This window comes from Mus caroli, chromosome 7 (genome assembly GCF_900094665.2).
Source record: "Mus caroli chromosome 7, CAROLI_EIJ_v1.1, whole genome shotgun sequence".
Taxonomy (NCBI): Eukaryota; Metazoa; Chordata; class Mammalia; order Rodentia; family Muridae; genus Mus; species Mus caroli.
Genome location: NC_034576.1, coordinates 81,403,916 through 81,421,383, shown reverse-complemented (window position 1 = coordinate 81,421,383; position 17,468 = coordinate 81,403,916).

Here is a 17,468-nt window from a genome sequence, read left to right as displayed (position 1 = left end):
CACACACACACACACACACACGAAGGAACAATTAATATAAAAAGATAGTGGAACTTTTCTGTGTGTTGCACACATTTGTTATCCCACATATGTACATCAAGTCCAGCTATACCTACATGAGAATCTATCTAAAAACAAAAACAAAAGACAGTGGTTCAGTTGGAGCCAATACCATCCAGAACTTTCTCAAACCTCTTAGTGCCTTAGAGACTCATATTCAATAGCTACTAACTAGGCTCACTGGCCCTGACACAGTCACTCAAGGGTTTGTCTTTACTGTAGGATCATCCAGGTTGCCTGGCAACCACCAGCAGGTCGAACTCTCACATGGTTTCCTTAAAGAACATGGCAAAGCTCTCCTTCCTGTTACAGTCCAAGAAGGGCCTAATTAGTGTGAACCAGAATCAATGCTGAGAGAAGGAGGGACGCGGGACGGCTGAAAAGTGTGAAGAGCACAGCTTGTCCTGCAAGGTGCACTTGGGAGCTGTCATGACAATAGCCATGACTTCTTAAAGGTCTGTGTATGAAAATCACCCACAAATAATTTCTCTTCCTACTGCCTCCATGATAGAACATGGTACAGGGCCCAGCAAGGGGGGCTTTTGAGGCTCGTGGCTGACCTATTGTGGAAAGAATATGGGGTCTATAACTCAGACAAGGCTCCTGGTGAGGTTGGGAGTCATGATTGATTTAAGTTACTTAGAGCCTAAAAGGGCAACATGGCAATTTTGGAAGTGCAGGTCCAGAAGAAGGGAGTACATTCTTAGTTTTATGTAAGCTTTCTTAGAGACCAGCATGGCCTTGAGCCTCATATGCAGATGAAGATGACCTTGAACTTCTGAAACCTCCTGCCTCCTGAGCACTGGGATTCCAGTCACTCATCATAACACTATGTAGTGCTGAGGATTGAACCTAGGGCCCTCATGCATGCTAGGCAAAGGCTTAACCAAGTGAGCGTCATCCCTAGCCCGGGGGTATTTGGAGATGAGGGTGGCTTCTTACAGAAGTGTCTGTCTTGGGGAGGTATGGAGTGCATGTAGCACAGACCTATGAGCCTGAGAAGATCCCCTGGGCCCGATGCTCTTGATGCATTCATCAAGTGTGAGCAGGCTCTAGGATACTTCACTTCTGACAGCTTCGGTTCCTGAATGGGCATAAAATATTCAGTGTGTGAGCAAAGGATCTGCCCCTGCTCTCTTAGTCTGTTTGGGCAGCTGTAATAAAATACTCCCCAAATTAGGTAGTAGATCAACAATAGAAGTTTGTTTCTTGTAGTTCTCGAGGCAGAGAAATCATGACCAAAGCGCTGGCTTCCTCGTTCTTCCGTGGCTTCCTCTTCACAGTATCCTGATATAGCAGAGGGGTCAAGTGAACTCTCGCTGGACTGGGACTGGGGGTGTAGCTCAAGTGATAGGATGCTTGTCTTGCATGCTGGAAGCCTTGGATTCTGTCTGCAACACCATATAAAATTGGTGGCACACGCTCTTAATCCCTGCACTTGGCTACCCATAATCCCAGCACTGGGCTACCTAACAAATTGGAGGCCAGCCTGGGCAACATATGACTCTATCTCAAGATGGGGAGCATATAGTTTAAATAACTGAGGATGTACCTCAGTGACAGAGTGTTGGCCTAGCAAGTCTGAGGCCTTTAGGTTCAATCCCCAGTACTGAAAAACCATTACATACATACAGTACATTACATACAAGCACAGGCTGTAATTTGTAATAATGTTCTCAGCCACTCACTGATGACTTTGGTTCCTTCCTAAGCTCTCACAAACCTGAAGAACCATTATGTGGTCTGGACATGGCACATACACAGCAGATCCCCTTGTTTTCTGTAACGCATATCAGATCTTGAAACAGTTAAATGTATGCATTCATGGCTCATGTGCAGCTGGACAGAACCTAATGTGATTTGCTAGCATAGGTACCAAGCTCTCGTCCTAAATGCTATGGTTTCCAGAGAGCAGAAGAGGAGGGGTGTGTGGAGATTGTACTGTAGATAAGCTTCAGAAACCCAGCTTTTGAGATGATTAATGGTCCCCGGCTGCCGCTCTGATTCGGTCTGATATGGGCTAGAAGAGAGGGGAGTCTTGTTTAAACTATCCCTGCTCCCGACTTTCACTCTGTTATCTCAGCAAGGTCAGAATCAATCCATGCTTAAACTATTGGGGGGGGGTGCGGGGGGAGGGTGGCTTGCGCAGACTCTGCCCCGCCACTTCACAGCTAGGGACACACACATCTTCTGACAAAGCCAAGAAGCCATTCCAAAGTGTTACCTGAAGACCTAGAAGGCTGCCTTCCAACATTGGGGTTTAGAAAGGCCCCCTCTTTTTCCCCAGCAGGTGTTTTGGGACCCCTCCAGCCCTGACCTTTGAAGAGGTGGGCAAAGGAGGCCCAGGGCAGCTTGTCTGCAGAATGGAAGTGCCAGATGGCCAAGCAGGTGTGCCTGGGAACATAACAGCCTTATCAGATGCATTCAGGGCCCAGCCCCCACAGACAATCCTGATTAGTGAAGGGGAGGTGTTCCCTCTCCTCCCACCTCCCCTCCTCCCAGGCTGAGCAGAGGACCATCCAGGTGGTTCTCAATTGTTTAATGTGACTTTTTCCCATCCACCACTCGGTCCCTAGCAGAACTTTGGTGGTCTCCTAAGCTCCTCACTCACAAACTGACTGGAAAATGGGGCTGGGGGGAAAAAAAACTCTCCTTGGCTGACCAAAAAGCCCGACAAGAGTCCTGTTGCCCAAACTTCTGCCCTTCCACTTACTTCTCTGTTCTCCTGTGCTAGACCTCTGCCTTCTCGTTGGTCACTTGAAAATGTTGGATGGGTGCAAAGGGGAACAATTGTAGATGGCCTCACTCTTAGGAGGGAGTCCAAGTTTTATGTCCCGTTATTGTAGTTGTTGGATAGCTACCACAAATATTAACTCTCTATGGTTCAGGCCTCCCCAACAATGTTGGGACCAAGCCCAGCTTCTTAATGGATATTCCAAAGATGCTTTTTTATTTATTATTTATTTTTTTCATATGTAGGCATTCATCTGAATCCCAGGGTCACAACCCCTTCCCAGTATTTCAGCTCCCACAAACTGTTGAACTGCTGAAGGGGGATCTGATGTTAGTTAGGTGGCACTGTGAACACACACACTTTCCTCTTTCCCAAATCTAGTTCTGTCGTAAAGGGAGTCGTATACAGAAGGAAGTAGATATGGCAGGAGCAGGGCCTGTGAGTGGGGGTGGGGGTGGGGGTGGAGATGGGAGTGAGGCAAGGGCAGAAAGTTCCGGGCAATGGTGGACAGAGGCTGCTGAATTCTACAATGCTGCAGTGGACCTTGTCACTTCCTCTAAAAGGTTCCAAGTTTAGGCTCAGATAAAGAGCAACTCACTCCCTGGTATCTACTTCAGGACAAGGTAGAAGAGCTAATTTGAGACAAAGCCATGGGATCTACATGTGCTTGACAGTGCACTAAGGTAGTGTGGCTCCTAACTGCACACAAGAAGCGTGGAAATTCTTCAGTGAGCCCTGGGCTGGGCTGGGGCTGGACCTCAGATTGCCTATCTTCTCTCTGTTTTTCGGTTTGAGCTGGAGTCACGTGTATACCAGGCTGCCCTTGAATTTATGGTGTAGCTGAGCATGATGCTCCGGCCTCCACCTCCTGAGTGCTGGGATTGCAGGCATCTGCTAACACAGGTCAGTTTTACTCAGTGCTAGCTGTCTAGCCTAATGATCCGCGCAGGCTAAGAAGGCCCTTTTACCATTGTGCTGCAGTCCCAGTTAGGACTCAGTATTTTAAAAGTACTTCTGTTGAGTCCTTTGGTCAGCCAAGACTGGGAACCGCCACCCTCCCTCACATTCTCCTTTCCAGCACCAGGAAGTAGATGAATCAGCCAGCCCCGTGCCTGCTGCCCTAAGGGAAGCCTGCTAGGCAATCACAGAGGTTGCTAGGATACCTCCCTCCCGAACCCCTCTGCTTCCATCATGCCAGGCTCACCTAGGATGCAGAACACCCTTAGCTTCGGCCTCTCTGAGGAAGTATCCATACTGGGTAATCCATTGTTTCTCTAGGGGCCCTGCCTGCTTTCCCCAAGCTAGGACCAGCTCCGACCCTGTCACTCGCAGCCCTGAACTCCTTGCAGTCTTTAGAGTCCTAGCAAGGAGGATCACCCACCATTCTCACACTTTTCTTTATAACCAAATCCCCTCCCCTATCCTGTATGTGTCAGGTCACCTGGGTGTGGGGGCCCTCTTGGTCTTCTTGCATCCTGTCCTCATCCCCACCTTTGTAATCATACCTAGCCAGGTGACTTGGTGCTTCGAATAACACAGGGTGCCCGGATTGCAGAATGGAAGGAAATATCTGTCTTTGCTGAGACACTGCATTCATGAATGGCATTGTTCTAAAAGAGAAGAGGAAATATATATTAATATATGTATATATACACACACATACATACATTTTTCCAAATCTACATGTTTTTACTGTTTAAAAACATTCTAGCTGGGCAGTGGTGGCGCATGCCTTTAATCCCAGCAGTTGGGAGTCAGAGGCAGGTGGATTTCTGAGTTCAAGGCCAGCCTGGTCTACAGAATGAGTTTCAGGACAGCCAGGGCTCTACAAAGAAACCCCATCTCAAAAAACCAACCAACCAAAAAACAAACAAACAACAAAAAAACATTCTAGGCATATCTTAATCATTTTACTGATTACTGAAATAGAATAGGGAGTCAGGAAGATCCCAAGGGCTCTCTGCTACCAAGCCTAGCCTAATCAGATTGCTCCTACCTGTGTGGGACTGCCTCAAAAAAGCAAGGTGGGTAGTTCCTAACGAATGACACCTGAACCTTTCTGCCATGTACACTTATATACATACATTGTTGGGGTCTGAAAATCCAAAACAACTGAAGCAGGCTCAAGAGTCCAACAAAGCAAGATGTTGATTTGAATTAAGCAGCAAAAACTGACCAGTGAGGAACAACAGCAGGAGACACTTGGGAGCTGAGTCTTTGAACATTGATCTTAGTGAGTATTTAAGCAGATGACAATTTTTTTTTTTTTTTTTTTTTTTTTTGGTACTCAGGGCTGGAACTGATTGATCAGGGCCACAGAACAGACTCGGGAGCTGACCTGCGACCCAGAGCCAGAATTCTCCAGAGTTTTTAAGCCCAAAATCCACAAAACATCTGTGTCAAGTTAGTCTACCAGTCAGGATTTAGAGATAGGGGACGTCCTTGGAACATGTCTTTGTGGTACACTTATCCTGTTCCCATTGGTTGGGTTATTCAACTGTGGCAGGGTGGCCTGCCGAGCATTCATGCCTCAACTTGCCAAGTAGGATGTCAGTTACCTAGAGAGGTCCTGGGAACTTAAATTTTATTTGACCCCCCCTATTCAAAAGGTTTCTGCCTTAAGACATGTACTCCCCCCTCTCTCTCTCTCACACACACACACAGAGGCATCCATGCACATGTGCACACACAAAGACAGAGCTGTCTATCAAGTGAAGGTAACTCACTCTTCTGCTCACTAGTTATAATCAGTCAACAGACCTCAGTCTGAATGTGCTGACATTTTATGACCCATGTGCTGTGAAACAATCTGTGTATGACCTCCCAAATCTGTTTGCTTAGATCTTAGTGTCCCATACACTGGTGGTTGAAGGTAACTAGGCCATGAAGGCAGCATCTGCAGGATGGTAGCAGTGACCTTGTATGAAGAGACAAGAGAACTTGATCCATTTACTCCCTGCCCCAGTGATGTTAGGTCATCACTGATCATTTCCAGCGAAGGACGACGCCTCCCAGCTTCCGCTTTCAGACTATGGGAGTCATTTCTGCCCCATAAGGACTGCCTCCCCTCTTCCTCTACAGGCATTCTGGTTATCCACACACACGGGTGACAAAGATGGCTCTTTGCTGTAAATAAACATGGTCGCCCTAAGATCAGACCAGGCCTTTTGCTTTCTGTTTAATCTCTCTACAGCTGCTGTTAATCCTGAGATTCGATGGGAAAATACCCAAATTCTACCATTTTGGCCTAAATTTAAAGCAAGCTTTTTTAAATATTGAATACTGACCAAGAGATGGACTTTGATCAGAGCCACTCCCTGGAATTTTCCAGTTGAGTAGCCCTGAGACACTTGTTGCAGGTATTTATGAAGACAAACTTATAGGTCACCATGCTTCCCCATGAAGCTTTGTTAATTTTCAAGAACTACAACTCCCAGCATTCCAGGAAGTTACCTGGTCCTTGGGCATGTGGGGCTTACAGGTTAAATTTGGGCATTCCACTGCCTTTTAAAAACTAATCTAACAATAACTAGAAAGAGGATCCAACCACAGGTGAGATCTTGGCCCTGATTTTGATCTCAGACTTTTCAGCCTGCAAAACTATAAGAAATAAATTTCTGGTGTTTAAGCTACCTTGCCTATGATACTTTGTTGTAGAGAGCTGAACTAAGACCATTGATATCTCTACCCTACACACTGAATGTACTACCTTCTCTTGTTGTGTTGTAATGTTTTACTTTCATTGGCAACTTGACCAGATTTAGAAACATCTAGGAGACTGGTTGTTAGTCAACTAAGAACTGACAACATTACAGAGTGAGGTGCTCCCCAGCCCTGCCTTCGGGAATGAGGCTCCATCATTGCTAAAGGCCAATACAACTTGTTTTCTCTGTATTTTCCCCTATGTGCATGCTCCATAATCCGTATAAAGTCCACCTTCATGACCTGGTCATCTGCTGTTTCCATCCTATCTTAGAGGCGGCCATTTTGCGTCCTCCTTCCCCCAATAAATCTCTTGCATGAGGTCTGTCACATGGTATGATTTTTGTGGCATTCCTTGGCTCATGGCCAACGCACTGTTTCACAATAAAACCCTTTCATTAGTGAAGCATGAGTCTGGCTGTGTCTGCTCTGTGTTTTCGGAGGAGGAAGACCCATCTTGAATGTGACAACACTATTCTGTGTGATAGAGGCCCTGGTAGAATGAAAGCAGGGAGGAGAGAGATTTCAGAGCACCAATGTTCCCTGTTCTCTGCTTCCTGCCACATCCAGTTATGTTTTAAAATTAATTTGTTGTCTTCCCATATGACTTGGTTATTGTTTTTATAGGGAGGGTCTCACGTATCCCTGGATGGCCTCCAACTTGCTCTGTAGTCAAGGATGAATTGGAACTCTTGATCTTCCTGAGCTTACAATCCAAGTGCTTGGATTATAGGCATGGGTCACCATGACAGACCTGTGTATATATTAGACCCAGTATGTATACAGTCTGGGTTCCACTTTGTCTCTTAGCTCACCATAAACTCATAAAATAAAACCCACATCATTGGCTTTGCTGGGTCTTTAATATGCCGTTTCCTGCTGTGGAATATCTTGGTTATTTGGCAGATTTGGTGCCCACGGTTCCATCTCCTTTGAGTCGATCCTGTGATTCCTGGACAGTTAGTGGTACCTTTCCTCAAGCTGTTTTGAAGAAACTTCAGCAATGCCTTTCAAAAATATGTCTCTCAGAGTCTGCTACAATACCTCGAAGGTGTCTTGTATCTTGTTCCTTTTCACATAAGGTTCCCCTTGTTATCCCCACATAGGTGCACCTCAGACCTGATTAGAGAGACCTCTCTTCTAGAACATTTGCTGTAACCAAGGGTCACGTGGGTGGCTTGTCCCTGCTACATGTCCACAAGGCCCTGTGCTGCTGCTGCTGCTGCTTCTCCTTCTCCTCCTCCTCCTCCTCCTTCTCCTTTTCCTCCTCCTCCTCCTCCTCCTCCTCCTCCTTCTTTTTTGTTTTGTTTTTTGAGACAGGGTTTCTCTGTATAGCCCTGGCTGTCCTGGAACTCACTTTGTAGACCAGGTTGGTCTCAAACTCAGAAATCTGCCTGCCTTTGCCTCCAAAGTGTAGGGATTAAAGGCGTGCACCACCACGCCCGGGCTCTGCCCTGTGCTTCTTAACTAACACTTTCTGTATCTCCATCTGTTTTATGCTGTAAGTTGCTCACAACTATATCCACACGCAGAAAGTGAAAAATAAGACGAGAGAGGGACAAACCAGGAGAAAATGTCCCGTGCCACCAAGTCACAGTGTCACCTTGTTCCTAGTAGTTCCTGTTTGCCTCCTGCCCCAAGAGCAGGTCCATACTCTCAGGGCTCATAGGCGAGACATGGGGTAGAGGTTAGGGAAAGGTTTATATTTTGTGGGTATCCAGATCAGCCTACCTCCTCTGGCTCTCGGAGTTGCCTCCATTATAGGCAGCTCTGGTGCTGATCCAGAGAGATCTATTTTTTTTCAGTCTTCATAGGAGAAGTGATTACCAGTGCCAGAGGGGGAAGAACAGCTGCCCAGTGCCCAGCCAGTCTTGGCTGCTCTCACCTGATAGCCTTGCTAGGTCTTATCGAATTTCAGTGTCTTACAATTACCTCTAATGTTATTGTGCAGAAGAGAGCTTTTCCCTGCAGCAAAGATTATTTTATGTTCCCTGCTTTTTGCCTCTCTAGCTCCAGCCTCTTCCTTTCCCTTCATAAGCAGCATGAGCCATCCTTACCCTGGGATTCTACCTGCTCCTCATCCACGGCTTCTTATAATTCAGTCATTATTCTTCCTCCGGTCCCTAAGAGGGGAAGGGGAGGAAAGGTGCTGAAGTGCCTGTGACCCAGGTTTAAGTAAAACACTTCACAGGACTCTCTAGAGACCGTTTTTTCTATACTGTATCCTAGGTGGACCTAGAAACGGGTGAGCACCAGGCTTCAAACTGGCTCCATTGGTCCATCTGTTTGACAGGTGCCTGTTACTCTGCTTATTATGACTTTTGGGGGGTCAGGATGTAAGTTGGTCTCCAACTTGTAACATCCCTCCTGCCTCTGCCTCCCAGATGCTGGGATTACAAAGGTGACCCACCATGCTGGTGTTCTAGTTAGCATTGCCAACTTGACAACTCACTGGAGTCACCTGAGAGGGGAATTTCAATTGAGGGATTGCTCAGATCAGATTGGCCTGTGGGCATGTCTGTTTCAGATGGTCTTGATTAGTAGTCGATTTAGAAGGGCCCAGTCCGTGGTGGGCGGTACCTTTCTTTGGGCAGGTGGTCCTAAGCTATAGGAGGGAGATAGCTAAATGATTCTGACTTTGCCAGCAAGCATTCATCCATAAGTCCCACTTTAAATTTCTGTTTGATTTTCTGTCTTGACTTTCCTCAATGATAAAATGCAACCCATAAGCAGAAATCACCCTTTCCCCTAGATTTGCTTTTGGTCATGGGATTTGTCAGAACAACCAAATGAACTAAGCTAGAAGACTTGCCACACACCCCCAATACACATTAGAGGCACCAGCCAATCAAAGGTCACTTAGCACAAGACATGAGTAAAGCAAAGTCACAGCCTTAATTTTAAGACTTGTTCTCCACTTTGGAGAAGTTTCAAATCTATCAGGGCGTGGAAATAGTAATAGTTTGGCCCAGCATGGTCAGAGGCAATCGTGTGCTACCTGCTTGAGATGAGGAAGGTGAGCCTTAGAGCTCTAGACCTCTCTCACACCTCTGTCCAGCTCACTTCAGGAATATCACCGGTCTGTGCTTCCTTCTCCAATGTTCTCTGCTTCATATTTCAGTGTCTTCTTTCCCACATCCCCTTGGTTTTTTGTTGTTGTTGTTTTTCTTTTCTTTTCTTTTCTTTTCTTTTCTTTTCTTTTCTTTTCTTTTCTTTTCTTTTCTTTTCTTTTCTTTTCTTTTCTTTTTTGTTTTTCGAGACAGGATTTCTCTGTATAACCCTGGCTGTCCTGGAACTCACTCTGTAGACCAGGCTGGCCTTGAACTCAGAAATCTGCCTGCCTCTGCTTCCCAAGTGCTGGTATTAAAGGCGTGCGCCACCACTGCCCCGCCCACGTCTCCTTGTTAAAGATAGAGCTCCACGTATCTGAGGCTGACCTCAAATTTGAAACACTGCAGAGGAAAACCTTAAACATTTGATTCTGTTTCCACCCTGTTGGGCCTGTGTACTGTGCACCACCACACCCAGTTTTACTAGTGTGAAGGGCAGACCCAGGGTTTCGAAAATGCTAGGCAAGCATTCTACAAATGGAACCATCCCCCATCCCCCTCAGCGTCTATTTTGGAGCCTTAGATTAGATGGCCAACGACCCACCTACTTTGCTGTAAGTACCTCTGGTTGGTGCTTTTCACCTGCTGATGGAGGGGAGCTATTGATGTTAGGTCTGAAACCCAGGACAAATAGCTGAGGTGCTTATTTAATGTATCAAAGTGGACCTGGCTGCCAGGTTCTCCCAGCATCCCTCAGTCCCTACCTGTTACAGCTGATTATAGCATTACAGAATCCTTCTGGTAAGCATGCCCCGCATCACCCTCCACCCCAATCCCTGCAAATTTTTCCAGCCCAGGCTCTGAGCTGCCCTTTTCCATATAATCCAGCCATTTTGGTTACCTGTCTCTTTGTCTACTCTTTCCTCTCTTGGCTGATCTCTTGGTTGGAAGCTCCTTTCCCCTCCCCACTCTCATCACATGGCCAGGCTCATGCTCACTCTGGATTTTCCCAGATGTCCCTGCCTCTGACGATGCTCTTCCTTTGATCTCTAATAAACCTCCTTCACCACACCTGGGAGCAGCCAGGTCCTGCCTCCCTTTATTATTTCTTTGTTTTTATTTATCTGCAGGTGTCCTTCCAAGCAGTCCTAAGGCAGGAATTGTAACCTTCTCACCTCTTTTCTGCCACCTCAGCTCAGCACAAAGCCCGGCTTCCAAAATTATGGGCCGAGCAACCAAGAGCTGAAGTCATTGGCTGTTTGGAACCATGGTTGTGAGGCATGCTGGCGTTAAGAAAAGTCCATCCTCTCGGGAGGATGGACTGCAAAGCAGGTTTTCTTGGGGGGCCAGTGGGTAAGGTACGCCTTTCCCAGCTGACGCATCCCTGGTCGGACCCCAGGCTTGGTGAACCAGCATGTACTTAATTTCATTCCTAATGTTGTTAGGCCAGGGCTCCCATCTTAGGGATGGCAAGAGGCAGCCTGTTCATGTACAACTCAGCTTGATACTAAAGTCCACGGTTTTCTTCTCTGCCACAAGAGCAGAGACAATGAAACAGCATTTGTTGTGTCTCTTGGGCTGTCCAAATATCCAGAAATGAGCTCAAGCTGGACTATAGGAAGATTTCTGGTGGATCAATAAAGCCAGCATTTTTTTTTCAGGAACTTGTGAAACTGATTCTCAATTGCTAAAAGGAGTCATTTTTCTTACTTCTGGCAGAAAGGACATAAGGGTTCCACTGGCATATACCTGTGGCTGCATAAGGAAGCCCCTGACAGCTTCCAGGCTCCCCCAGGCCCTAGTCACAGGTACCTTATATATTTCAAAGCCCATGCTATCATCCCAGCCCCTCTCATCTCATCCTTACCCCCCAGTTCCCTTCCAGACACTCATTCTTACTCCCACTTATTCTCTTAGTGTCTCCTGGCAGGTTCCAGTCTCCATCTTTTGCTACCTCACTATTACCCCTGTTCTCTTCTGCTCCCTCACTTCTCTAGCCTTGGCTATGTCCAGTCTGCCCATGTGCCATCTACTTCTCTCTCTCTGGTCTGGATGCTTCCAGATGCATCCTCTCCCTCCCCCCTCCCCTCCCTCTCCCCCCTTCTCTCATCAACAATAAAAACATTAACCAAATCATGAGGCAGGCATCTTGGCAGTTTCTTTACTGTGACCCCTTAACTGCAGCATTTTCCAGAGAAGAGAAATGTGTGTATGTGTGTGAGAGAGAGAGAAAGAGAGAGAAAGAGAGACAGAGATAGAGAGACAGAGTGGGAGGAAGAGACAGAGAGAGAAACAGGGATAGAGAAATATTATCAAGGGAAAGCAACTAATAAAATAGTAAATGTCCTAAACCATTGCTACCATGTTCCCTTGACCTCCATGTCAGATATTATTCTCCCCGCAGAACAAACAGAACTCATCTGCTTTCCCTGAGCACCGATAAATAGAAGACATGGGATGAGGGTATCTAACAAAGACTGAAGTCTCAGGGTCACTAAAGATAAGGCAAAGCAAATCAAGGCCAATGAGACCTGAACAGAAAGCATGCCGGGAAGGAAAGTCTTCATAAAGCTGACAACAATTTGTTTTGAAATCTGAAGGCAGAGAAAATTGCAAGCAGCAGCCTGACATTTTCTGCAAATAGGAAAGAAGAGATGAGCCTTGCAAGGAAGAACAGGGCAGGGTCAAGTGTCTGCCTCTTCTAGAAAGACAGACAGTGCAAGAACCTCTTATCCATGGGTCCCATCTGCCCTGGGAGTAGTTCTTAATGCTTGAAGTGAGCAGGGTGGGGCTCAGATCTTGGTGGGTCTCCCCTCCTTCCTGGCAGAGGAAAGAAAGGAAGGTGGAAAGGAAGCAGAGATCTGGGAGAGGAGGCTACTCTCGAGAGATGCATCTGTAAAATGGGAATAATGACACCTGCTTCACTGAGCCATCAAGCAGATTTAACATGACAACGTGAGTGAGGTAATTACAGAGGATCCAGCATCCTGAAAATACTTACTAAATGGCGGTTGTGATTATTAAGACTCATAGACTTCTGAGGACTGCGATGGTACCACAATGCCAAGGGAAGAAGCACTCAGCTGCCTCTTCTGGAGAGGGAGGAAGGACAAGAGCCTCTTTACCCTGCTGTTCCCGTCTGCCCTTTGTGAGGCTAATGCAGGCTAAAAGCCTTGTCGGGAGCTGAGAATGAGCATGGAAAAGGTTTGCAAGTCCTTCAGGCCTCCTTGCCACCCCCTCTACCATTCCTGAGGCTGGGGCATCTTCTGGGCACAGAGGATGAAGCAGAAGGGATGTAGAGAACCACTGTGCCACCTGGAGTGTTTGGAGACCACCCTGCTGCCTGTTTGTTCAAAAGGCTGTGATTTAGCATCTAGAAAATTTTTACTGAGTGTTTGTGTGCCAGGGATTGCATTGGGCTTTGGGGTATGCAGCTGAAGAAAGAAAGAAAGAAAGAAAAAAAAAGGATGGGGACCAATCTTTGAGAAGATGACATCAAATTTAGCCCAAAGAAAATATCCTATTCTTTTCTGAGTCAGAATACTCCTGGTTACCTTGGCCAAGCATTTGGATGTTTTTGACATCTTTCTTTCTCTCATGCTGTTTATCCAATTCATTGTCAAGTCCTGCTGGCTCCATCTTTACTTTATCAAAAATCTGGACCACTTCTCACTCCTATCACCCTAATCCAGGTCGTGATCATCTCTTGGACTGTTACAGGAGCCTCTGAGATGGTCTTTGCCCCCTCTCCCCATGGCAACCAACATGAATCTCCCAAAACACATGTTCTTATGTCAACCCCAAGTATTCCCACGACTCCTTCTCTTACTTTCTTATGAAAGCAAAGTCCCTACAGTGATCTATAAGGTTGCCATGACCCTGGTTGCTTCTCTAGCCAGCCCCATTTTGTGCTCTGACAGCAGTCACATCTGCTAGAATAAAATGAAATCCACTTCCTGGAAGAGGCAGGGAGCAAAGACAGTGTGGACACCCCCTACTGCTAGCAGGACTTCCAGGAAGTGTAGCACTGTGGTTTCCCCACACTGCGCCCTGGAATAAATTGGCTAACAGCAAGACAAGCGATGAGAGGTCAGAGGTTTCTAAAGACATAATAAAAGACAAAGTGTAAAGATGAGTATAAGTTTCATATAGAAACATGTGCAATACTAACACACCTTAGTATATAAATAGCTCCCATAAGCCTGTAAGAAAAAGACGTGTCACTCAAAACAAAAACAAAAAACAAACAAACAAACAAAAAAAACAGGGGGAAGTCAATGCAAAAAATAATTCACAGGAGAAAATTAAATGTCCTGAATGTATCTAGGAGAGGGGAAAAAAGAGCTTATCTCAACAGGAATCAGGGAGACACACATTTGAACCATAAGATGTTTTCTTTTGCTAATGCAACTGGCAAAAATAAGAAAGATTTGTGATGTGGGACTGAGGAGGCGGCTCAGTAGATTAAGATGCTTGCTTCTAATCCTGATGACCTGAGTTGAATCCCTGGGACCCAGGGAGCAGGAGAGAAACCACTCCTGCAAGCTGTCCTCTCACTGTAGCACATAAACACACACAGAGACAGACAGGCAGACAGATAAGTAGACAGAATATAAAAATAAATGTGATACAGTTTTTAGAAAGATTTGTTATAGAAAGAATGAGTAAGAACTATTGAAATCGGAGTACACATTGGCTCAATCTTTTTGTAATTAACACACTCAATTAAGGTTATCCTTGCTACAACAGCATCTCTAGGGGACAATTTTGTGGCTTTATTTAAGGATAAATAAAGTGTGCGCTGAGCCATTTACTCATTTTCTATGTTGTTCATTTCCATGTTGATGGTCAGCTGGGCTGTTTTTTTCCCGTGATGGTTCTTGGAAGAAACGTGCATGATCTCAGCGTAGTAAGATTTCCTAGGCATCAGGGGCCCTTCCAGTTTTGTGGCACTGTGGCCCGGTAACGTTTGGAAGCCACTGAGCAGCGTGTGTTTTGTTTCCTTGTTTTTCCTGTGATCAATGCTGGAGGTCAGGGTCTGGCCCTTGAATCTTCTTTATGCCAAGTTTTCCTTAATTTTGACATATCTGACCGACTGTGACAGATGATGTTTTTGCTCCTTGTTTTTATGATCTTGCATTTCACCAGAAGTCTGAGGGCAGCCCTGGTACTGAGTAGCAGAGAGCTACCACTTTCAAAGGCAGCATCGAGGGAATGAGCTAAAGTTTTATTTAAATGTGTAATTTAAAAATTTCACAATCTATGTATTTCAGACAGGTTCTCACATGTCCCATATTATGTACTGGGAGAAGGACCTTGAACTTCTGATCCTCCTGCAGTATTTTGTCTTCAGAATGCTGGGGTTAAAGGAATGTACCATCATCTTGCCCTGTTTATGTGGTACCAGGGGTTGAACCTGGGGTTGTATGTGCTAGGCAAACACTCTACCAACTGAGCTACATCACCAGCAAATTTGTGTGTGTGTGTTGGAGTAATTTCCTAACTCTGGATCTAGTAACTTCGTTAATAATGGTGTTTATAACCAAGGTACTCATTGAAAAGAAGAATGATTAACAGTGAAAAATAGAAGAAAACTTTTTTCTTTCCCTTTGTGTTCTCTCTCTCTCTCCCTCCCCCCTCCTCCTTCTCCTCCTCCTCTTTCTCCTCTTCCTCCTCGAGGGTCTTATGTGGTTCAGGTTGTCCCTCACTCTGTATTAGAAGATGTCCTCCTGCCATGCTGGGTTTATGCAGTAGTGGAGATCCAACTCAGAGTTATGTACATGTTAGGCAAGCTTTCTAATCTTATGGAAGAAACTTGAATGCTGGCAGGAGAGTTTTCTCTCTTCTCTTCTCTTCTCTTCTCTTCTCTTCTCTTCTCTTCTCTTCTCTTCTCTTCTCTTCTCTCCTCTTCTCTTCTCTCCTCTTCTCTTCTCTCCTCTTCTCTTTCCTTCTCTTCTCTCTCTTTTAGGAAAAGAAAATTTGTGTGTGTGTGTGTGTGTGTGTGTGTTGGCATATGCTTGCCAGGCATGTATGTGAAAGTCAGATTACAGTTGTCAGGTGTCAGGATGAACTCAGGTCCTCAGGGTTGTGTGTCGACTGCCTTTACTACTGAGCCAAAGGGAGAATTATCCCATCAGGCACATGGGCACTACTTATATAGGGCAGCACTCCTGAGCTAGGTCTCTATGTAGCAACATAGGGCAATCTTAGAAACACATTGATATTTGAGAAAGGCTGGTTGCAAAACAGCATCTACATCAGAATCTTTTTCATATTTAAGGACAAAAGTGAAAGAAAACTAGTAAATAGAACTCTGTGCTCATACATTGAAGTGGCTAATTCATAGAACGGCCTAGAGGGATAGCTGGTTCTAACTACTGAGGGAGGGGCAGGCTTGCCATGTGGAGGAAGTCTCTCTGCTTCTATTTGTGTAGTTAAACATTTGGGTGGGAACTAGGTGTGGCGTGGCATGGCTCATGCCTGTAATCTCAGCTCTTGAGTGGTGGTCGAGGGTGAATCAGAAATTGAATGCCTTCTGGGATCATACTGAGTTGAGATGAAGCTGAGCTACAGAAGACCCAGTCTCAAAAGAAAACAAAATTTTTCTGGCTGGACCTATTAGCACCTGTAATCCTAGCTACTCAGGAGGGAGCATCACAAATTCAAGACCTGCCAGGTCTACAGAGTGCATTCAAGACCAGCCTAGTAAGACTATATCTCTAAATTTAAAGTAAAAATACATTTCCCTGTATATATATAAAATGCCCCATGTCCCATCCCCACTATCTAAAAAAAGTGTAAGCATACTCATATTTGACTAATTTAAAATTCATATAAAAATTAGGTCTTCCATAAATACAGTGGCTCTCCTATACTCTAGCCCCACATGTACCCATTTCACAGATGCAACAGCAACTAGGAATAAGTGTTTTACTGAGGTTTCACATCTGGGGGTATAGAAAAGGAGCCAGTTCTCACAGGGAAGTCGGAGTATTCGCCCTGGAGTGGTGAGTAGGGTCTGCAGCAGTCCTGACTTGTTTGAAGAGTACTGAGCTTCACTGGAGAAACAAACCCTCAGTATTTAAAGGCAACGTGGTCTTAACTGATAACAAACAAATAAGAGTCACAAGTCCACTTAGGTGACATTACCTATAATCCCAACACTGGGGAGGCTGAGGCAGGGGGATCATGAGATTGGCTTTTGCTGCATAACCAGCTCTTTCAGACTGAGTGCTAAGAACTTCACATCCTAATTATAACGCTATTATTAATATAATGAATTTTACTCCCTGCCCTCAACACTATGATCTATGTCATTAGCCTCATCATCTAGGGGGGAAGGTCAAGATGCAGATAGGTTAAGGAGTTCACAGGTAGGAGGTTTGAAAGATGAGGTGAACTAGCCTCACTTCAAGCCCCACTCCTTTAAGGTATCTTTGAAAGGAAGTGGGTCTAAAGGTCTAACTCAGTAAAGTGCCTAGCCCTCTTGAGGCCCTGGCTTTGATTCCCAGCAGCACATAAATGAGGCATGGTGGTGCATGTGTGAAACACCATCACCAGGGAGGTACAGAAAGGAGGGATAGAAGTTCAAGGTCATTCTCCATCGAATTTTGAGCTTGAAGAATGGGCTTTTAGGGACAGTGTAGATGCTAAGGAAGGCCATTGAGGAAGAGAAGGCCTACTATCCATCTCTCTGTTGTCCTGTTGTCCCTTGTGGCCAGGGGCAGCCGATCTTGGCTCTGTATCTAGATGGATGAGCTGCCCTTCTTTCTGCCCTCCACCCCACAGTCCCTCTCCCTGCTCTTCCTCCTCCTTTTGATGGCATCTAAAGCCTCCCACAGGCCTGGCAAGCACCTCACCCCTGAGCTACATCCCCAGGCCTATTTGTTTAGTTAATTTATCTTTACTTGCACATCAATTCA